The 20,357-nt window shown below is 34.9% G+C and overlaps 1 protein-coding gene across 1 annotated transcript in view; it reads right to left on the reverse strand.

Annotated features, from left to right (window-relative positions):
• The window catches only part of LOC107563271 (cingulin-like protein 1), a 62,836-nt gene that overhangs the window by 41,616 nt on the left and 863 nt on the right, over positions 1-20,357 (reverse strand). Inside the window, exons 2-4 of the mRNA XM_016248087.1 lie at positions 7,925-7,984; positions 3,109-3,162; positions 2,843-2,950 (exon numbers count right to left, since the gene is read on the reverse strand). The gene's annotated coding sequence lies outside the window, so the exon portion shown is untranslated. The remainder of the gene's footprint in view (positions 1-2,842; positions 2,951-3,108; positions 3,163-7,924; positions 7,985-20,357) is intronic.

The following is a 20,357-nucleotide window of genomic DNA, read 5'->3' on the forward strand; positions in this document are numbered from 1 at the left end:
TATATATCATAAAGAAATTTATAGATAATTATTTTAAGATAATTATTTTCATATGAAATATAAAAAAAGTTTATTTCCGCTATATTTGCCATATCTTGTTTAATTTAACTTGTACTAAAATAACTCAAATGAAAACTGAAATAAAAAACAGAAAATATAGAGACATTTAAAAACAACCTAATTGTTTTACTTGCAATAACGTAAACTTTGAAATAAAATAAAATATTAAAAAAAAAACTTTTGTACTAAAATAAATCAAACTAAGACTTAAATAAAAAGTAATAAAAAATACAGATACATTAAAAAAGTAACAAACTTTAACTGAAATAAAATAAAATATAAAAAAAATAAATCTATAATTTAAGTCAAAAAAACAAAAACTAATTAAAACTGAAATAATTTTTTTAAAATATGCAGACTTAAAAAAAATAAAAATGACAAAACACAACAAAATGACTAAAAATGTAACTAAAATTACAACGAATTCAAAATATTAGTTACAATTTTCAATAAAGTTTGTTAACATTGCTTAACTATATTAGTTAACATGAACAATACGTATACATATCCGTATATATTTATTCATATTAGTTCATGTTAATCTCAACAAATTTCTAATACATTATTAAAATCAAGTTGTAACCGTTAATATGAATGTACTGTGAACTAACATTAAAAAGGTTAATAAATGCTGTAAAAATATACTGTTCAATGTTAGTTGATGCATTACCTAATGTTAACAAATGAGACCTTATTGTAAAGTGTTACCAAAATATTGATTGAAAACTATAAAAACAATAAAACTATTAAGTGATCGATTTTACAATACAAAAACAGTGTTTTTCCCACTGCTGTTTGCATGTGTTTAAACACTATGAAATATCAGAGCTTGCCTTCAATATATATCAGTAAAACAGCCTCGTTAATTATCATCAGTGGATTAATACACACACAAATATAATTCATCAGCAATAAAACCTCAAACACAACATCAAAAGGCGACATCAAAATCTCTGGAGAAAAGAGCGAAACAACAATGTCTGCAAAAGCAAAGCACTGAATGACAACACATGGTGAAGGAGAAAACACGAGGCGTGACGGAGGAGAAGAGCTGCAGGTGAGCGGACAGATGCGCGAGAAGATCCACATTCACATCAGCAACATCTGGACATATCACACACACTCTCTCTCACACACACACACACACACACACACACTCTCTCTCACACACACACACACACACACACACACTCTCACTACACTCACTCTCCCTCACTCACTCACACACTCACTCTCCCTTTCTCTCTCACACACACACTCTCTCTCTCTCTCTCTCACACACACACACTCTCTCTCTCTCTCACACACACTCTCACACACACACGTGCACACTCTCTCACACGCACACTCTCTCTCACACACACTCTCTTTCACACACACTCTCTCTCACACACACTCTCTCTCTCACACACATACACACCTGCAGCAGACGCCGCGCAAAATATCAACACCATCATTCTGCAGAAATAAGCTGACCTAAACTTCACTCAAATGTGCAATACAATCCTGATCTGAACAGCACTTTTGGCTTATTTTCCAGTAAAAAAAAAAAAAACATTCAAAATACAAGAAATACTCATGCTCAATATACTGTATATTTATTCTGTATATTTAAATATTTAATATTCAAATGAATTTCATCATGCAAATTTATCATGTTTTTAAGCAATTTTAAGCAAAATTTACCCAAAAATTATGCCCACTAAGAAAAGTCATATTATAGTGAATTAAACCTAAAATAATACATTTTTTGTGACTAGAAATTAAATAAATGTTAACTGAAATAAATATATTTTATAAATATATATATATATTTTTTGTATATAAATTTTGTAACTTATTTAACTTATTTCAGCTTGTGCCCTTTAACTTGACGTCCTAAAATAACTAAAACTGATATAAAAATTAATAAAAACTTATTTAAAAAAAGCTATAATAAATAAAAATGACAAACACACACAGGAAAATTTAAATAAAAATAAATATAGAATATACAACAACAAAATCTCATTTGAAATATTATTTAAAAAATCTTAATGATACTAAAATAACACACCAGAAGCACAATAATTAATTATTGATACTATTGAACTTTTAGTACTTTCTCCTTATTTATAAATCATAATTTTGATAATTTCTAACATATCTTCATTGATGGTCACTGTAAGAGCCATAAGTTACTAATTTATTGATATAGATTCAGATTCAATAATTGTGAATTTAATAAAGTTGAAATTAATATTTATATCTTTCTGAAAACTATGAAATTGAAGCTTCAATAAGCTTGGTTAATGAACGTGACGTCATTTCATGCGATGTTTTTGAAATGTGAGATTCGGAGTGAATTTTTGACCGTGTTACATTTTTGTTTCATAAGTAATTGTTTTTGTTAAAGGGGTCATCGGATGCCCATTTTCCACAAGTTGATATGATTCTTTAGGGTCTTAATGAAAAGTCTGTAACATACACCAGTCCAGTCTGTGCTGAAACACTGCTGTCAATCAAACTATCGTGGGAGGGGCCTGTCTGTGTGACGTCACGCAGACAGGCATCTGAGACCGGCTCGATTTGAGAAAGGGGGAAAGATTTAACCAGATTAAAAAAACCACTGGGTGGATCTTTATCATTATAGGGTGGTTGTGTACACACACTGCCAACACACATTTCAGTTCAAACAGCTTGTAAAAGTGCATGTAGCATCATATGACCCCTTTAATAAACATTCTTAAGAGAGGTCAGTGGAATATGGGCTGTTATTGGAGTGTGGGGTGTTTGTATTTACCGTGCTGGTTGCCTGCGCACTCATTCCTGGCATCCCGTTGGTCAGTTTGTCACGCGGCCTTTACACTCCCACAATGCACTTCGGCGGCTCTCGCTTCACTAACGGCCGCTAAAATACAGAGAATACAATAAACCATCTGAGGCATAATTCAACAATGAAAACATCACATTTCTGGACAATTAAGCACATTTCACCCAAATTCTCACTGAAAGATTTAAGATTCACCAAAACCATAAAGACATTATTTAGATGAAAGGTTCACTCACAGTTTCTGAATTAGGGAACGATCAGATCTGAGCGGCACAGTCTCCTGTTACAGCCTGTGAAACACACACAGATGTTAAAAAAGACACTTTTAAAAGCATTTAATGTTGCATGTTTTCTCAGACTTGAGGATGTTTGTCCTTATTTACAAATTATTTGCGTTATTTTTATCAATTCCAATATATCTTTATTCATGGACTTTGTACACTGTAAAAAAAAGTATTTTTCAAAGTATTATTATTTTATATGCACATGTAATATAATTTTTTTTAAACATATAAATAATAAATAAATATATATGTAATGTTTAATTATTTATATTCATATAACAGTGTTTAATATTTAATTAAATATCCTATTGAAAGGTTTGTTGAGATTTGCCACATTTTACATGAAAATAACATTTCAGTGTTCTAAAATTTCACATTTAATTAAAAGTGTTACTTTACATTTCTTTGAAATTAATTGTGAAATTTACTAGCAATTTCTGAGTGAACATTTCAGTTGTAGGAGCCAAAAGTCACTTATTTCTTAATTTTATGCTTTATTTAATTTAATTTAGGTTTTATTTAATAATTGTGAATTGGGGCATATCGGGAAAAAAATAAAAGCAAACATTACATTGTGAAATAATTTTCATGACAATTAAGCACAGTTAATTTCACCCAAGTTCTCATTATAGGACACTGAATATCCATCCTGGAAAAAACATATTTTTCAGCAAAATCGTTACTTAAAAGACTTATTGACAGCTCTGCCTGAAGTCAGTGGTTTCTCCACTAGAGGGAGATGCAGTAAAGCACTATGAAGTGTGCTCTATGAAGTGAACATCACGTCTCAAAGCACAAGAACTGATCACGTACAGTGTATCAGAAGAAAATGTGATAGAAGTGCTTCATCTCTTCTGAAACTCTAAAAACATACCAAATGATCAAAATAAAGTAATAATGATACTCTATAAAACAAAACTGAAAATGTAAGCAAAAAGTGAAAGTGTTAGATAAAAGACACCTAACGGAGCTGTGATGGAGAGTGAGAGGACGTGTGTTTGTGGCAGACGAGCATCTGAACCTTCTTTAACCTTTTGTTTACAGTGCATTTGGAAAGGAGCTCTCACACGCCACCGTATGACCCCGCCGGGCTCCTGTACCGCCAGCCGACGGCTCAACCACATATTACACACATCAGAATCAGATGCCATCGCTTACACGCTACACACGCAGCTTCTGCATGGAAAATCATTGTTTAGTCACAGCCGAAGTTCAATAAAACAATGAACCACAGTCATTTTACCATAAATCACTGCTGCTTTTAGGCACAAGGAGACCTCAAGTGTCTTACGCATATTAAAAATGTGTTTTGCTATAATATTACAGTATAAAGTCTTATGTGTATAATCTGTAATCCAACATTATGTGTATAATCTGTAATCCAACACATCAATATTTTGCAATCATCTGACTGAATGTGTTGATTCCAGAGAAAGCCGTCTGAAGGAAACGCAGAGACGAGCGGTCAGTCCTCAGAGAGTTACAGTGACCTCAGGAAATGCAGAAAGCCAAAAGACTCATTCCGGAACAGAGAGACGCCCACAGGGAGCAAAAGGTCGAGAGAGAGACGCACACACATCAGAACTGTGCTTTGCCTTTATAACGAGCCATGGAAACATTTCATTTTTCCTTACTACGGTGTTCTGAGTGTTTAAGGCTGTTGCTATGCAGTTGCTAGGGTGTTCTGATTGTTTGAGATTGTTGCTATGCAGTTGCTAGGGTGTTCTGATTGTTTTAGGCTGTTGCTATGCAGTTACTTGGATATTTTGATAATTTTAAGGCTGTTGCTATTCAGTTGCTAGGGTGTTCAGAATATTTTAGGTTGTTGCTATGCAGTTGCTAGGGTGTTCTGAGTTTTTTTAAGCTGTTGCTATGCAGTTACTAAGGTGTTCTGAGTGTTTTAGGCTGTTGCTATGCAGTTTCTTGGCTGTTTTGGGTGTTTTAGGCTGTTGCTATGCAGTTGCTATGGTGTTCTGAGTCTTTTAAGCTGTTGCTGTGCAGTTGCTAGGGTGTTCTGGGTGTTTTAGTTTATTGCAAAGCAGTTGCTAGGGTGATCCGAGTGTTTCAGGCTGTCGCTATGCAATTTTTACGGTGTAATAGTGTTTTTAGGCTGTTACTTTGCAGTTACTAAGGTATTTGAAGTGTTTTAGGCTGTTGCTATGCAGTTTCTAGGGTGTTCTGAGTGTTTTAGGCAGTTGCTATGCAGTTGCTAAGGTATTTGGGGTGTTTTAGGCTGTTGCTATGCAGTTGCTAAGGTATTTTGCGTGTTTTAGGCTGTTGCTATGCAGTTGCTAGGGTGTTCTGAGTCTTTTAAGCTGTTGCTATGCAGTAGCTAAGGTATTTGGGGTGTTTTAGGCTGTTGCTATGCAATTGTTAGGGTCTTCTGAGTTTTTTAGGTTGCTAGGGTCATCACAGCACTAGTGCTAGGTTATGGTTGAGTTAACTAGCAGCACTACAACTGTGAATTCAAGCCGAGCAGTCCTGATATCACGCTGAGTTTCTCTCAACCAATCAAACTCGGCGTGAGCGACAGATGAGGCTGGATAATGAGACGACAGCGGCTCCGTCTGAAACAGGTGCGAACGGATCGGTCCTTTCCAATCACATCCGCGATCATTTATGAGGTGAGATCTGATGATTGTTTCCTTCCAGGGACAAAAGACAAACGGGACAGAAATAAACACATGATGCTTCAGGAAATAAAAAACACTGAGTGAACAAACAAACAAATGCAAAGAACTCCAGGAAGACAGAAGAACGAAAGCTGATCAAGAAGTTAAATATGGGAAGAATCTGACGAACAACTCCACGTAATTAATCATGAAAACATGAATCTTGAGACAAGCGATAAAACGAAAAGAAAGATATGAGGAAAAGATAAAGAAAACATTTTTTATGAAATATAAATGTACAAAAATAGAGATTAAAAGAAAAATAAACTAATTAATTAATAAATAAATCAATTAAAAACATAAAAGTAAATGTAAAAAAAGATAAAAAAATAATACATATAAAATGAAGTAAATAAAGGAAAGATAAAGAAACATAATAAATAAAAAATGAAAAATAAATAAAAAGTAGAGATGAAAAGAAAAAAAAAAAAAAAAAATTTTTTTTAAAAATTAAAAAAATTTAAATAAAGAGAGAGACAAAAAGAAAAATAAAGAAAAATAATAATAATAAAGAAAAGAAAGAAAAGAAACAAGAACAAAAATAAATATACATGAAAACAAATGAATAAATTAAAAAGAAAAAGAACGAACGAAAAAGTGCATTTTTAGATGAAATATGTGTTTTGTTTGAATATGATATGTTTGTTTTTATTGTTGCTGATTTAATGGTTTAAGATACTGTTTGAATTTCTTTGTCAGGAACAATGCAAACGATTGAACGCTTGCTTTCAGTTCGGATTAAAGCACTTTGTCACCAAATAAAAGCACAGGAATCATAAAGGCTGCAGCACATTCAGCGCTCATGGGATCACATGGATTGCGGCTTTGATTCTTCCAGAGAAAGTTCGTGGTGTTGGACTGACGTGAACTTCCCAAGACAAGCATCGACTTGAGTCCGTTCTGAGAGACAGATCAGACTAATTTTGGTTTTGAATTCAAGTCGGTGCAACAAATCATTACATGGGAACAAAACAGCCAAACCCAACGTGACGTCACAAACAGACCCGACCTGGTGAGCGAGAAGTTTCTCCAACAACAGCAGATTTACTGGAAAGAGGAGCAGGACACGCCTCACAGGAGCTGTCCTGGAATATGGAGATGTGCTAAGACTTGATCTCTGAGACTGGAGACAGACTGAGCTGATGAAGGAGAGTCGAGGACGCATCGAACGAGGAGTTACTGACAGACGCTCGCCGCTGACGTCATCAACACAACAAAGACAACTAACAACCAGCAACAGGGTTAATATGCAAATCAGGCTGCGCTTAAAGAGTTAGTTCAGCCGTAACAGCTGCAGGAATGAAGGATTACAGAGGAATGAGAGAAAGAGAGAAAGAGAGAGAGAGAGAGAGAGAGAGAGAAACAAAGAAAAAATAAAAACAATTTTTATTAACAATAAAAATTATTTAAAAATAAATAAAAGATAGGAAAGATAAAGAAAAAGAAAAAATTAAAACAAAAAAATAAAAATGAATAAAAATAGATTTAAAAAAATAAAAAATAGGAAGTAAAAGCAAAAAAATACATTTAAAGGTAAAAATAAAAGAAAGAAAGATTAAAAATAAATATAAATACAAATGAAAATGTTAAAAAATGAATTAAATTAAAAGAAAGAAATGTAAAAAAATATATTAAAGGAGAGAGGTAGCACATGATGTGTGTTTACACAGATATCAGAACACACACACACTCACGCACACACACACACTCATGCACGCACACACACTCATGCACGCACACACACTAATGCACGCACACACACACACGATGTCTGGTTGCTCTGCAGCAACGCATGCTGGGATCAGTCTGATTTGTTACTTGAACTTCTGAACACACAAGTCCTGATGCAATATTTAATATTTGTCTCTGATGCATGCACAATTATGCTAATTAATGCATTGTGTAATGCAAGTCCTGTGTGTGTGTCTCATTAACAAACATTATAACATTACATCATTATTACTTCATATACATTACAGTAGTCATGAAACTGATGTACATATTTCATAAATATTCATATTTGATGTAAAATACATACTGTTGATCTGTTAAGCATTATAATGTTTTAGTGAAAGTCTGTGTGTGTCTGTACTCACTGTCGGCTCACGTGGAGTTTCTCGTTCTGCTGTTACTCTGTCCTCTTCAGAAACACACTGCTGAAACACACACAATCATAGAAAAGATGATCTTAAACTGATGAAGTGTCACTATAACACACACACAGATGACTAATGGACTCAGACGGCGCTGGACCTCAGAGCTGCTGGGAGATTTTCAGTCCCAGATGGGAGAAAAACAGACAGAAGACTTCAATCTGTCTTATCTGCTCCTACAATTACAACACGTCTCCATCTGAACACAACATTCTCACACACACACACACACACACACGCATGCACGCACACACACACTCATGCACACACACACACACGCACACACACACACGCACACACACACACACACACACATGCATGCACTCATGCACACACACACACTCATGCACACACACACACACACGCACTTATGCACGCACACACACTCATGCATGCGCACACACACACATGCACACACACACACGCACACGCTCAAAGACAAAAATATTAAAACAAATAAATAATAAATTGAAAAAATTTATAAAAGCTAAAGAAAAAGGAAAAAATGTTAAAATATAAAAGAAAAACTAAATATACAGCTACACAAAACAAAAAAAGAAAACATAATAAAAATAAGAAAATAAATTTTAAAAATATATATATAAAAAATCTATTTAAGTTAAAAATAAAAATAAATGGAATAAAAAATATTAAAAATACATGAAAAAAAATCAAATCAATTTATAAAAATTTTAAAAAGAAGGAAAATAAGAAATTACAAAAAAATAAATAAAAAGTAAAACATTTATAAAAATAAATGAATGAAAAGATAAAATGAAAAGAAAAATAAAGAAAAGAATGTATACAAATATTTTTAAATAAACAGTAAACATGGTGCATGTTAAACTTTCTAGTGTGCAAATGATTTTGAATTCTGAAAACGCCTCCCAACTGAATAACACTGGACACATACTAGCTAGCATATTACTTTTTACCATTTCGCACTACTATTTCTGTAGCATGCAATATGTATTGTGCATGTGACATTTCTGCATGCATGACCTTCTACACGCAATGCACATCCCAACGGTCATGAAACCGTATTGCATGTTTTCATAAATATTCATTGACACTGTAAATGACCCAGACGTGACCATCATGCGTGATTTTTTATATCCCTTCCTTGACTCATGATTCGAGAATTAAACTGGATTAAAAATGCTAATCAAGCGCATTTATTTAAGAGACCGGGACACGCCACGGCCGATCCCAGTGCACTGTGGGAAAGCACAGAAACAGTGATGACATGCATCACCATCATCAGTCAGTTTAGCGCATAAAAACCCCTCAAAATCCACAGTAAGCCAGCAGATATCCGACATAATGCAAAGTGGAGCAACAACCACGTATATCATGATGAGAATCATGGGAAAGTGTGCAGACAAAACCTGAATTATTGCAGCACATTCATAAGACAGAAGAACTTACTTACTGTACTGACACATTCAGATGCAGAGAGGGACGGAGTGACGCTAAACGCTGGTTAAACCTTTGTGTTTTCACATGGCTGCAGTGTTTGGGTTGGTTGCTGTGTGACCCTCACAAGGGGACGTGTGTGTGTGTGTGTGTGCGCGTGTGTGTGTGAGGGTGCGTGTGTGTGTGTGTGCGTGTGCGTGTGTGTGTGAGGGTGCGTGTGTGTGTGTGTGTGTGTGCGTGTGTGTGTGTGTGGGTGCGTGTGTGTGAGGGTGCGTGTGTGTGTGTGGGTGCGTGTGTGTGTGTGGGTGCGTGTGTGTGTGGGTGCGTGTGTGTGTGTGTGTGTGTGTGTGTGTGTGTGTGTGAGTGGGTGTGTGTGTGTGTGAGTGTGTGTGTGGGTGTGTGTGTGCGTGCGTGCGTGCGTGTGTGTGTGTGAGAGTGAGTGTGTGTGTGTGTGGGTGCGTGTGTGTGGGTGTGTGTGTGAGTGTGTGTGTGTGTGTGTGTGTGTGTGTGTGTGGGTGTGAGTGTGTGGGTGTGTGTGCGTGTGTGGTTTCTCTGCTTGATTGATCTCACAATATAAGTGTGTGAATGGGAATGTAAAACACTTTTAGCAGTATCTGACGAATTGTCACTTGATTAGCTCTTCTCACACATATATCTCGCGATGCAAATGAGGACAAACTCATTAGAATAACAACAGACTAACTTTAAAACCGAGAACGAAAGTGTGTGGGTGCGTGTGTGTGTGAGTGCGTGTGTGTGTGAGTGAGTGTGTGCGTGTGTGTGTGTGTGGGTGTGAGTGTGTGTGTGTGGTTTCTCTGCTTGATTGATCTCACAATATAAGTGTGTGAATGGGAATATAAAACACTTTTAGCAGTATCTGACGAATTGTCACTTGATTAGCTCTTCTCACACATATATCTCGCGATGCAAATGAGGACAAACTCATTAGAATAACAACAGACTAACTTTAAAACCGAGAACGAAACTTATCTGACATTTGAGTGCCACAGAACAGACTTTATTATCTGTGATTAATTCATATACAGTATAAAGAAGCAACACTTCACAATAATTATTATTTTTAATTTTTTTTTGCATGTGAAGCAAGTATTTAGCTTGTTTCTAGAAGTTGCTAACATCCTGCTAGCATTTTTGGCATGTTTTAGTGTGTTGGTAACAATTAGCATACTTTTAACATATTGCTAGCATGTTTTAGCTTGTAGCTAGCATGTTTTAACACAGAGTTAGCATGATTTAACATGCTTCTAGCGTGTCATTAACATGTTTCTAGACGTTGCTAGCATGTTTTAACACATTGCTACCATGTGAAACAACCATAGCATGTTTCTAGAAGTTAGTATGTTGGTAACAATTAGCATGCTTTTAACATATTGCTAACATGTTTTAGCTTGTTGCTCACATGTTTTAACACAGAGTTAGCATGATTTAGCATTCTGCTAGCATGTTTTAGCATCTTTAACATGTTTCTAGACGTTGATAACACATTGCTAGCATGTGAAGCAAGCATTTAGCTTGTTTCTAGAAGTTGCTAACACCTTGCTAGCATTTTTGACATTAAAATATAATTAATTTAATTTTTTCATGTGAAGCAAGTATTTAGCTTGTTTCTAGAAGTGGCATGTTTTAGTATGTTGGTAACAATTAGCATGCTTTTAACATATTGCTAGCATGTTTTAGCTTGTTGCTAGCATGTTTAAAATGTTTCTAGACGTTGCTAGTATGGTTTAACACATTGCTAGCATGTGAAGCAAACATTTACCTTGTTTCTAGAAGTGGCATGTTTTAGTATGTTGGTAACAATTAGCATGCTTTTAACATATTGCTAGCATGTTTTAGCTTGTTGCTAGCATGTTTAAAATGTTTCTAGACGTTGCTAGTATGGTTTAACACATTGCTAGCATGTGAAGCAAACATTTACCTTGTTTCTAGAAGTGGCATGTTTTAGTATGTTGGTAACAATTAGCATGCTTTTAACATGTTACTAGCATGTTCGCTAGGTTAGCAGGTAAGCCATCCTGCACCAGACAGATTTCCGTCCAATCAAACGCCGTCTAGAATGAGAAAGCCCCTCCCCCTGATGCAGCAGAATACATGTTCATGGCTGTAACAAACTAAAGCCTGCTGACTATTAAAGAAAGGAAGGAGCCCTTCGAAGCATCCTGACAATCTGGTCTCTAATGGTCATGAAAAATGTCACAATGCAAAAAACGACAATGGTCCTAAAAATAGGCTTGATTAGCTGTTCTTCATTTTATTTTGGGGAGAAATATGCCATTGTTTCATTCGTTCTCCCGGCTTCAGTCACCCTGAAATCTCGAATGTCAGTCACGGTCTGTTTGTCCTGAAGCGTGTGTTACATCATGCGTCCAACAGATGAAAACATGTGCAAAGTTCTGTGTGACAGCGTTCTGTGGCATGTGGGTGAAAGGCATGCTGGGAATAGGGCGTGTGTGGGTGGGGCGTTCAACTCAAGCAGGCCGTCAGCCAGACACACACACACCTTCTTCTCCTGCAGGGCATGTGTGTGTGTGTGTGTGTTTGGGTGCGGCTGTTTTAAATATCGCTCAGTAAAGTTTTAAGAGGTGAAGGGCTCACGGTTACAAAACACACTCTTCCTCTGCTGCCAAATACACCTCAGTCCCACACAATTCCTCATAAAGGTGGTGCAATATACAATAATCTCAAAGTCAGGTCAAACAGGCTTTAAGATAAAAGAAACCTGGTTTATTATTACCACCCGAACACTGATAAATGCATTCAGATGCTCAATAACCAAACTGTCCTGCTGTACTGTTATGTTTCATATATGTAGGAGGCTTTTCAACCTGCAAACCTGATCTGACTGACAGCATGACTGAATGTAAAAAAATGTAATAAAATAAAATAAAAAATACACTTTATCTCTGATCGGTCAGGTGGTGCTGGGGACACAAAGATGATAAAATAGAAAAAAATATATCAAATAATAACATTAAACAAAGTATAAATTAAAAAATTTAATAAAATACACCTTATCTGTGATTGGTCAGATGGTGCTGTGAACACAAGGATGACAAAACATAAAATAATAATATAAAACAAAATACAAATTAAAAAAATAAAATAAAATACACCTTATCTGTCATCGGTCAGCTGGTGCTGAGGACACAAAGATGATAAAATATAAAATATATATAAAATAATAACATGAACCAAAATAAAAATAAAAAAAGTAAAAATTTATAAATAAATTTAAAAAAAAATTTAAATTTAAAAATTAATTTTTTTTTAAAATAAATAAACAATAAATAAAAATAAATAAATAAAATAAACCTTATCTGTGATGGATTAGTCAGGTGGTGCTACAGAAACAAAGGTTTGATGGTCTGAATGTTTTCCATCTAGTAAACTGCCTTCAGGGTTAAATATCAGAGTTAGGCTTTTTCTTTCAGAGCTGCTTGTGTCTTTGTAGAACTCAACAATAAAACTAACTATTCTAGATGAACTTATTGAGCTGCCTACGGAGTAACATTAAATAAGCATGTAAGTTGTGGATGATGCACACACATGCCGTCTACAGAGGATCTGAAGCGCAGTCGCTGTCAGTCAGCCAAGGAAAGGCCTGCAGGTGTAAATCTGACAAGCTAAATCCTGAAATCATGAACTCATCGACACTGAAAGCACCTCCTGGAAATAACGCATCCGTCTGGCTCTCGGCCAATCGTTGTCTCATTCACCGGCCGCTGCTCCGGCTAAGACAGCGTGCCTGTTGCCATGACAACGTGACTCATTCCATTGGAATGCCGCGATAAAAGTCACTCCTGGACAAACTCCAAACACTCCCAGATTCCCGTTGCTAGGAGACAGCAGACGCCGTCGCTCGGTGAAACGCGGTGACCTTGCTTCACCTGTACGCTCAGGTACACCAACAACCAAAGGATTCAGAACTGATAGAGAGGCTGAAAGAGAACAGTTCAGCTAATCAGCACTGATAGAGCAGGAATGCAGATAAAAGCATTTCAAGGTTTTTCAGAACACAGTAAACGGTTGCACACTGATCCAAAGAGGTCTACCAGCTCCAACAAGCGGGATCACGATGGTCCACTGGCTGGTATTCCACTAGGGATATGAAAAATGATGCAAAAATGCTGAAAAATTCATCTGTATAAAGACCAAAAAAAAAAAAAATGCATGATAATGATGATTATTAAATTTGACAATTATTTTAGTATTTTTTCAATTAAAAGTTTTGGTAAAAAAAAAAAAAAAGCTTATTAACAATAAAATTATTTGCATTATTTTTCAGTTAAAGGTTTGATATAAGGAATGTAAATATTAATCAAACTGATTATTATAAATAATATTTTTAAGGAAAAGGTTTGATTAAAAATAAATAAATAATACAATTATTATAATTATTAATAAAATTATTTGTCTGATTTAAATTAAAGGTTTGATAAAATATGAAATTATTATTCATAATAAGAAGAATAAAACAACAATACTTCTATTTTTCCAGTTAAAGGTTTGATAACAATAAATATATAAATATTGCATTATTATTATTATTATTATTAATAAATAAATAAATAAATTATTTCAGGTTTGAAAGTAAATATATTAAATATATTATATATTAAATTGATCATTAATAATAATAAAGTATTTTTCAGTTAAAGGTTTGATTAAAAAAAAAATCTATAAATATTAATAAAATTATTATTGTTGTAATAGCTATTATTATTATTAATAATAATTAATTTTACTTAATTTAATATTTATACTATATAAATAATTATAATCTGCAGCCAGACCTCACTAACCAAACAGTACTAATGACCAAAACACCCACAAAGCAAATAAACCCAACTAGTATCTGAATGTAGCTTCAGCTGCTTCTGTATCGAGTCTGTATTTTGAGGCTCGTTCGAGCGATACTAATAAAACAGCCGAAGCTGTAGCTGGCAGGCTGATCGGGGAAACTCGCAGGATTGGGCCGGATGTCGGACGCACGACCGCGGAAGGCCAGGTGTATTACGACGGGAATATCAGCAGCACAGCTGGAAGGCCAGGTGTTAACGATCTCAACACGCCGATCTGCATCTCTGGAACCGGCCGAACAATAGACCAATGATTAGAAAGAGAAGAGTTCACGCAGCGAGCACTAGCTAAAAAACATCTCACTTTGGCCGATCTGAACGTGAGGATGATTATTAAGTCATCTGGAATATACGCCGCTGTCTTTCCATCAATGCAATAGACACTTGCGTCCAGACGGCTGATAACGGACTGGATTTAGACGTGAAAGCTTTTGGTTGCAGTCGTAGTTTCTACAGAAGATGGACGATCTGCTGACAGTCTGGTTTATGTTTTCGCATTCTGAATGCTTTTATGAATAAGTCCGACTGTGATGAAACAACGGATTAATGCAACTGAATGAAAGTCATAAATCAAGCAAGACACACACAAAGAGAGACACACACACACACACACACACACAAACACAGAGGCTAGAACATATTCAGACGTCTAGACTGCAGACAGACTCCTCAAAATAACACATTCAATGCATATTCAAGATTTCTGATGAGGAATGAAAGAAACGGCATCAGCAAAAATAGAGAAAAAAAAATATTTTTACAAATGTAATATTAAAAAACATATATAGCTATTTTTTTTAATAACTTATTTCAGCTAGTTGCCAACGCAAGATTTCTAATTTTCATTTAGTTAAGTTGAAGAGCAAAAATAACTAAAACTAAATGAAATCACATTGAAAAACTTTTGGCGTAAAGAATTTTCACTCAGAAATTGGTAGTAAATTTGACAAATAATTGCAAAGAAACATTGAATTAAACATGACATTTTTAAATAGAAAGATTAAAATTTTATTTTCTTTTAAAACGTACGCCAACTATTTTTATTACAATTTTTTTTGGTACAATTTTAATTTATTTACATATAAAAAACAGATAAGCAAAAACAAACAAAAAAAGGCAAAAACACAACGAAATTACTAAAACTTTAAAATTTACAATGAATACAAAAAATATAAAAATAAAAGCTAATTCAACATATGAAAAAATATAAAATATGTTTAAATTTTTACTTTATTTTATTTTATTATTTATAACTTATTTGATTTCAGCTAGTTACCGAGACAACATTTCTCATTTTCATTTCATCACTACATTATTATTTAAAATTGTGAATTTTTTTTAAAAGCATACAAAAAAATACTAATTAATTAAAATTAAAACAGAAAAATAAAAGCTAATTCAAAATAACAACAAACTATAATTATATGAATGCAACTAAATATAAATAATAATTAATAATAAAATAAATAAATAATAAATATACTAAATTAACATGTCATCAACATGCTGAGAATGCAGTAATGCCTCACTATCACTTTTCTTTAAAGGTTATTTGCTCTGCTGGATCTTCAGCAATGTTCCGATCCGAATCGAACCCGAACCGGGCTGATCTCTGAGCAGCAGACAGGGGGCGATATGCATCCACTCCTCAGACAAAGTTTACTTACTTTGAGTTTCAAAAAAACAACCCAACAAACTCCATCCCAATTAGCCCCGATGTGGAGCTTAATTGTGCCGGAGACAGAAGCCCAATCAAGAAAAAATAATTGGTGAACAAATATTGGGCGGTTGCCAAGTTTTGGGTTTGCAAGGCGAGCGGCGATCCTTCAGGGAGGCGGAAAAATACCAGGCAAGCGACTCCACATGCAAATAAGACCGTAATGACATGCAAGAGAGAGAAACAACGAGGCTCTGACAGACGACTGACAACTCAAAACCAACACGCATGCAGCTGAAGAGGCCTGCTGTCAAACGAGGTGTGGCCGTTACCGCGGTACAGACAAGATCTAAACCATTATCACATGCAGAACAGCCAAAGGCAACTCACTGACACAAACAATGAACAGAGAATACCACTGCACTAAATGTGTTCGACCTTAAACACACACATTACTGATGAGGTTTCACACTTTGACTCTAAACGAGACATTATTAGATCTATTTAGTGCTTATTCTTACAATGATACACACTCCAAAATCCATCTCTTAGTTACTGTACCACAGTGAAATTATGATTAAAATGAGTAAAATGTGAGTTTTTGTGTGATAAAAATTAAATACATAAATATTAATAAAATGCATTAACAATTATTTTGTATTTTTCATTCAGAGAGGTCCGATAAAAGTAAATATATAAAGATTAATACATTTATCATTATTATTATTAACAATAATAAAAAATATATATTTTTATATTTCATTTAATATAATTTCAAATATGGCATTTTTATGGTTTTAGTTAACAATAACGATCCTGCTGTATACAACAATTTTGTGCCTAAAATCTCATGCAGATGTATTTGTAAAAAACAAAACAAACAAAAAAAACATAATATTACCATGGTACCTGTGCAAAAAAAGAAAGAAAAAAAACCTGCTTTTAAGATTTAAATTAGTCTTGTTTTACTAGTTTTAAGTTAAAGCATATTTTAAAAAATCCTTTAAAAAAAGACAAATTTACTGAAGAGGTAATGCTGCACAAGATATTAAAACTGGTCAGATATATAGAAATTCTGACTTATTTATCCTAGTTCAAGGATTTGTAGGTTTTTTTTAACTGGAAAAATGTTCAAAGAATAAGTTTTTACAGTGCATATTAAGGTACTACTGTGCATTATTTTTATTGCAAATGAAACTAAAATTATTACAAGAAAATACTATTTCAGTCTTTCTACTTCAAAATGTCAAAACAGTCAGATGGGAAAACTGATGTGGCTGCAGTAAGAGGAGCAGAATTGTGAATATTGACACGGATCCAGCAGTAAGTGTTGCCGATCAGTTAATGGACAGGTGACGCCCTTCACTAAAAAACATCTACAGCAGTGTCTGAACGCCACTGAACACACAGCAGATCTGTGGCCCCGGGCTCCTAGCGTTCTCACTGCAGTGCATGCAAAGACAGCCGTGTAATTACACCGCATTCAGCAAATACACTACATAAACACTGCAAACACACCGAGTCACAGTAATCATACTCCTATAGAAACATACATAGACATATATATTAGGGTTGGGCAATGTCTACCAAATTGGCATTGGGGGGCGGGGTGCGTTCTACAGAGCCACTAAAAGGTTAGCTGCTTGCTAGCGGTAGCCTGTTGTATTTACAGTACATGAAAGTTCACTTGCCACTTACACAGAGTAAGGAGAAATGTCTGATAGGACGATGGCGAATGATTTGCAGATCCTGAGCACCACTGACAAACATCTAATCTTGTCAAATGTGTGGTAAGTACTGCCGCGCCATAGTATAGAGTCCTTGTGATCGCGAATCTCGAAAGTGAAAGTGAAAGTAAAATGAGCGCACGCAATCGAAACTAAATAAAAAAAAGAATTGTTTTTATTAATATTTAGATTTGTTTTCTATTTTTATTTTCATTTCATTCTGGTACATTTTCGGAAACTTTCCAAAAGTTTCAGAAAACTTCCAAAACATCCTGGAAAGTTTCTGGAATGTTACGCACCGTTGCAACCCTACTTATTAAAAAAAATTATAATTATATATCAATGATTCTAAAATAACACTGATATTATTAGTGATGGTATTATTTTATGGTACTTTGAAATAAACGTCAACTAAATGATGCTAATCATATCATATACCATGGTATTGACATTATACTTTAAATATATAACCAATTACTATGGTAAAAAGAAAGAAAAAGCATGGTATTAGCGTGCACTTTATATATGCTTGTAGGGCTGCACGATAAATCGAAACGGAATCGAGATCGCGATTCGACAGAAGCTGTGATTTTCATGCGTATCTTTCAGTGAAGCACGGTTCTGTGATCAGCAGTAAATCGCCGTCCGAAGGCCAGAGAAACTCCAAATACGCCTCGCAGAAGAAACCCAGAAAATGGCTATCGCTGCAGCTGAATAAACAGACGATTCAGCTGCTTTCATTGATTCAACGTGACTAATAAACACACGAATACGGCAATATACGGTTTTTCTGAGTTCTTATTATTATAATTTTCATTCAAATAAAGTATATTTATAATGCAATGCCTTTATCACTGCTTAAATACTATGAAATATGTTGCGTGCCTTATTCTGTGTAAGAAGCCACGTCATCTCACAGAAGGATTTATTTCAAACACTCGACTGACGTTTGAGTTTGGAGTAAAAATATGTTATTAAATGTGGTATTTTCACATGCTTTCAGATGGAGCAGCATTTACTACGCAGAGCCGTAGTTCACTGAGAAGCTATGCAAACAGCTGTCATTATCGCCAACGATTTCAGAATCGCGCAATAAAATCGTCTGCGATTTTTTTTGCGTAACTTGTCAGTGAACTACGGCTCTATGTAGTAAATTCTGCTCCATCTGAAAGCACGTGATGATGATTTCCTGCTGATTACAGAACCGGCTTTACTAACAAATTGCGCATGACAATCGCATTCGATTAATCGTGCAGCCCTGTACGCTTGTTTGTTTGTCTAAAAAAACATGGTATTGGCACGGAAGCAAGTGCAGAAAAACATAGTGGTATTATGGTACCTCTTGTAAGCATATGCACCAAATTTATGCTTAAAATCTCAAAAGGACAGGAGAAACTTACTGATGTTACACTATTGCAGTTATTGGATTTCAGTATTGCACTACGCCACTGTAAACCACCACCTGCACAACAGCGAATGAAATGTGTGCTGTTGCATAATGAAAACCCTCAGCAGAATGACAAGCTCCGGAGATATTTCAGAGGTTTGATTCGATTGTTTGTATATGAAGCGGCGGGTGACACCTTCATTCTGAACATACTTGAGCTCCATGTTCTCAGGCCTGTTAAATGCATTCCACACATTCATCCACAAACTCACATGATGGACGGTCCTTAATACACCATTACAGATTCAGCCCAATAAGGCTGTTTATTAAAACCCTCTATGGTGTCATCCGCCAGCGCTTGACTAATAAGGTGGATATTTGTTTATAATACTAGGTTTGATCCTGCAGCTCTCTTGTGGATGGCAGGAAATGGAATGTTACATTGTAACAATGACACTTTCACCTCAGCCATACGAGTCACAGGATTTTTTGATGGTCGCCATGGCAACATCACTGGTGATTTAATAAACAGACGACTGACATGATGAACAATTATGAAAGTTATGAAAGAATGCATTCAAGGGTGGCGCTCGTAGCTGTGTGTTTATCTTCCTGATATATCACGCAAAAAATTAAGCAGGAGGAAACATTCCTCACATCAAACATCAGCTCTCATTCTCACGGCTTGCCACTAAAACAACAAACCTTGTCCAAACACTTGAAGGAATCCACAAGCAGCTGATCTGGCAAGTTTGGACTTTCACATGATCTGCATTAGCGCTGTACGAATCAAGTTCTTCGAGCAGGTTTAATTAAACATACAGGCATGGTATTATTTCATGCATAGTCCTTCAAAAATCAAATACATGATAGTAATCATATCATATTCTATGGTATTGGCATTGTACTCCAAATATAACCAATTTCCATTGTAAAAACAACAACAAGCATGTCCAAAACGTATTGCATTTCTACTGTATTCTATTGAACTTTGAGTTCTGCAAGCATTTCATTAAAGATGCTGATCTCTAAGCTCATACTGGCAGTGATGCATACCATACATTTGCAAACAAGAGTTTGGACACATTATAGAATAAAACTAAAAAAAAAAGTCATCAGAATGATGAAATATCAATATGATAGTATACTATTTGGTGATAAAAATGTTATTAAATTCATGCATGATATGCACTTCCTTCAATCATGAAGTAAACACTTAAATAAATATATGGTTTATAACAAAACATCACAAATATATTTGTCGAAAAATCTAATTTTAAGCATTTAAGTCTTTTGATTAAAAAAAAAA

Source organism: Sinocyclocheilus grahami, unplaced genomic scaffold (genome assembly GCF_001515645.1).
Source record: "Sinocyclocheilus grahami isolate Dianchi unplaced genomic scaffold, SAMN03320097.WGS_v1.1 scaffold864.1, whole genome shotgun sequence".
NCBI classification, from domain to species: domain Eukaryota; kingdom Metazoa; phylum Chordata; class Actinopteri; order Cypriniformes; family Cyprinidae; genus Sinocyclocheilus; species Sinocyclocheilus grahami.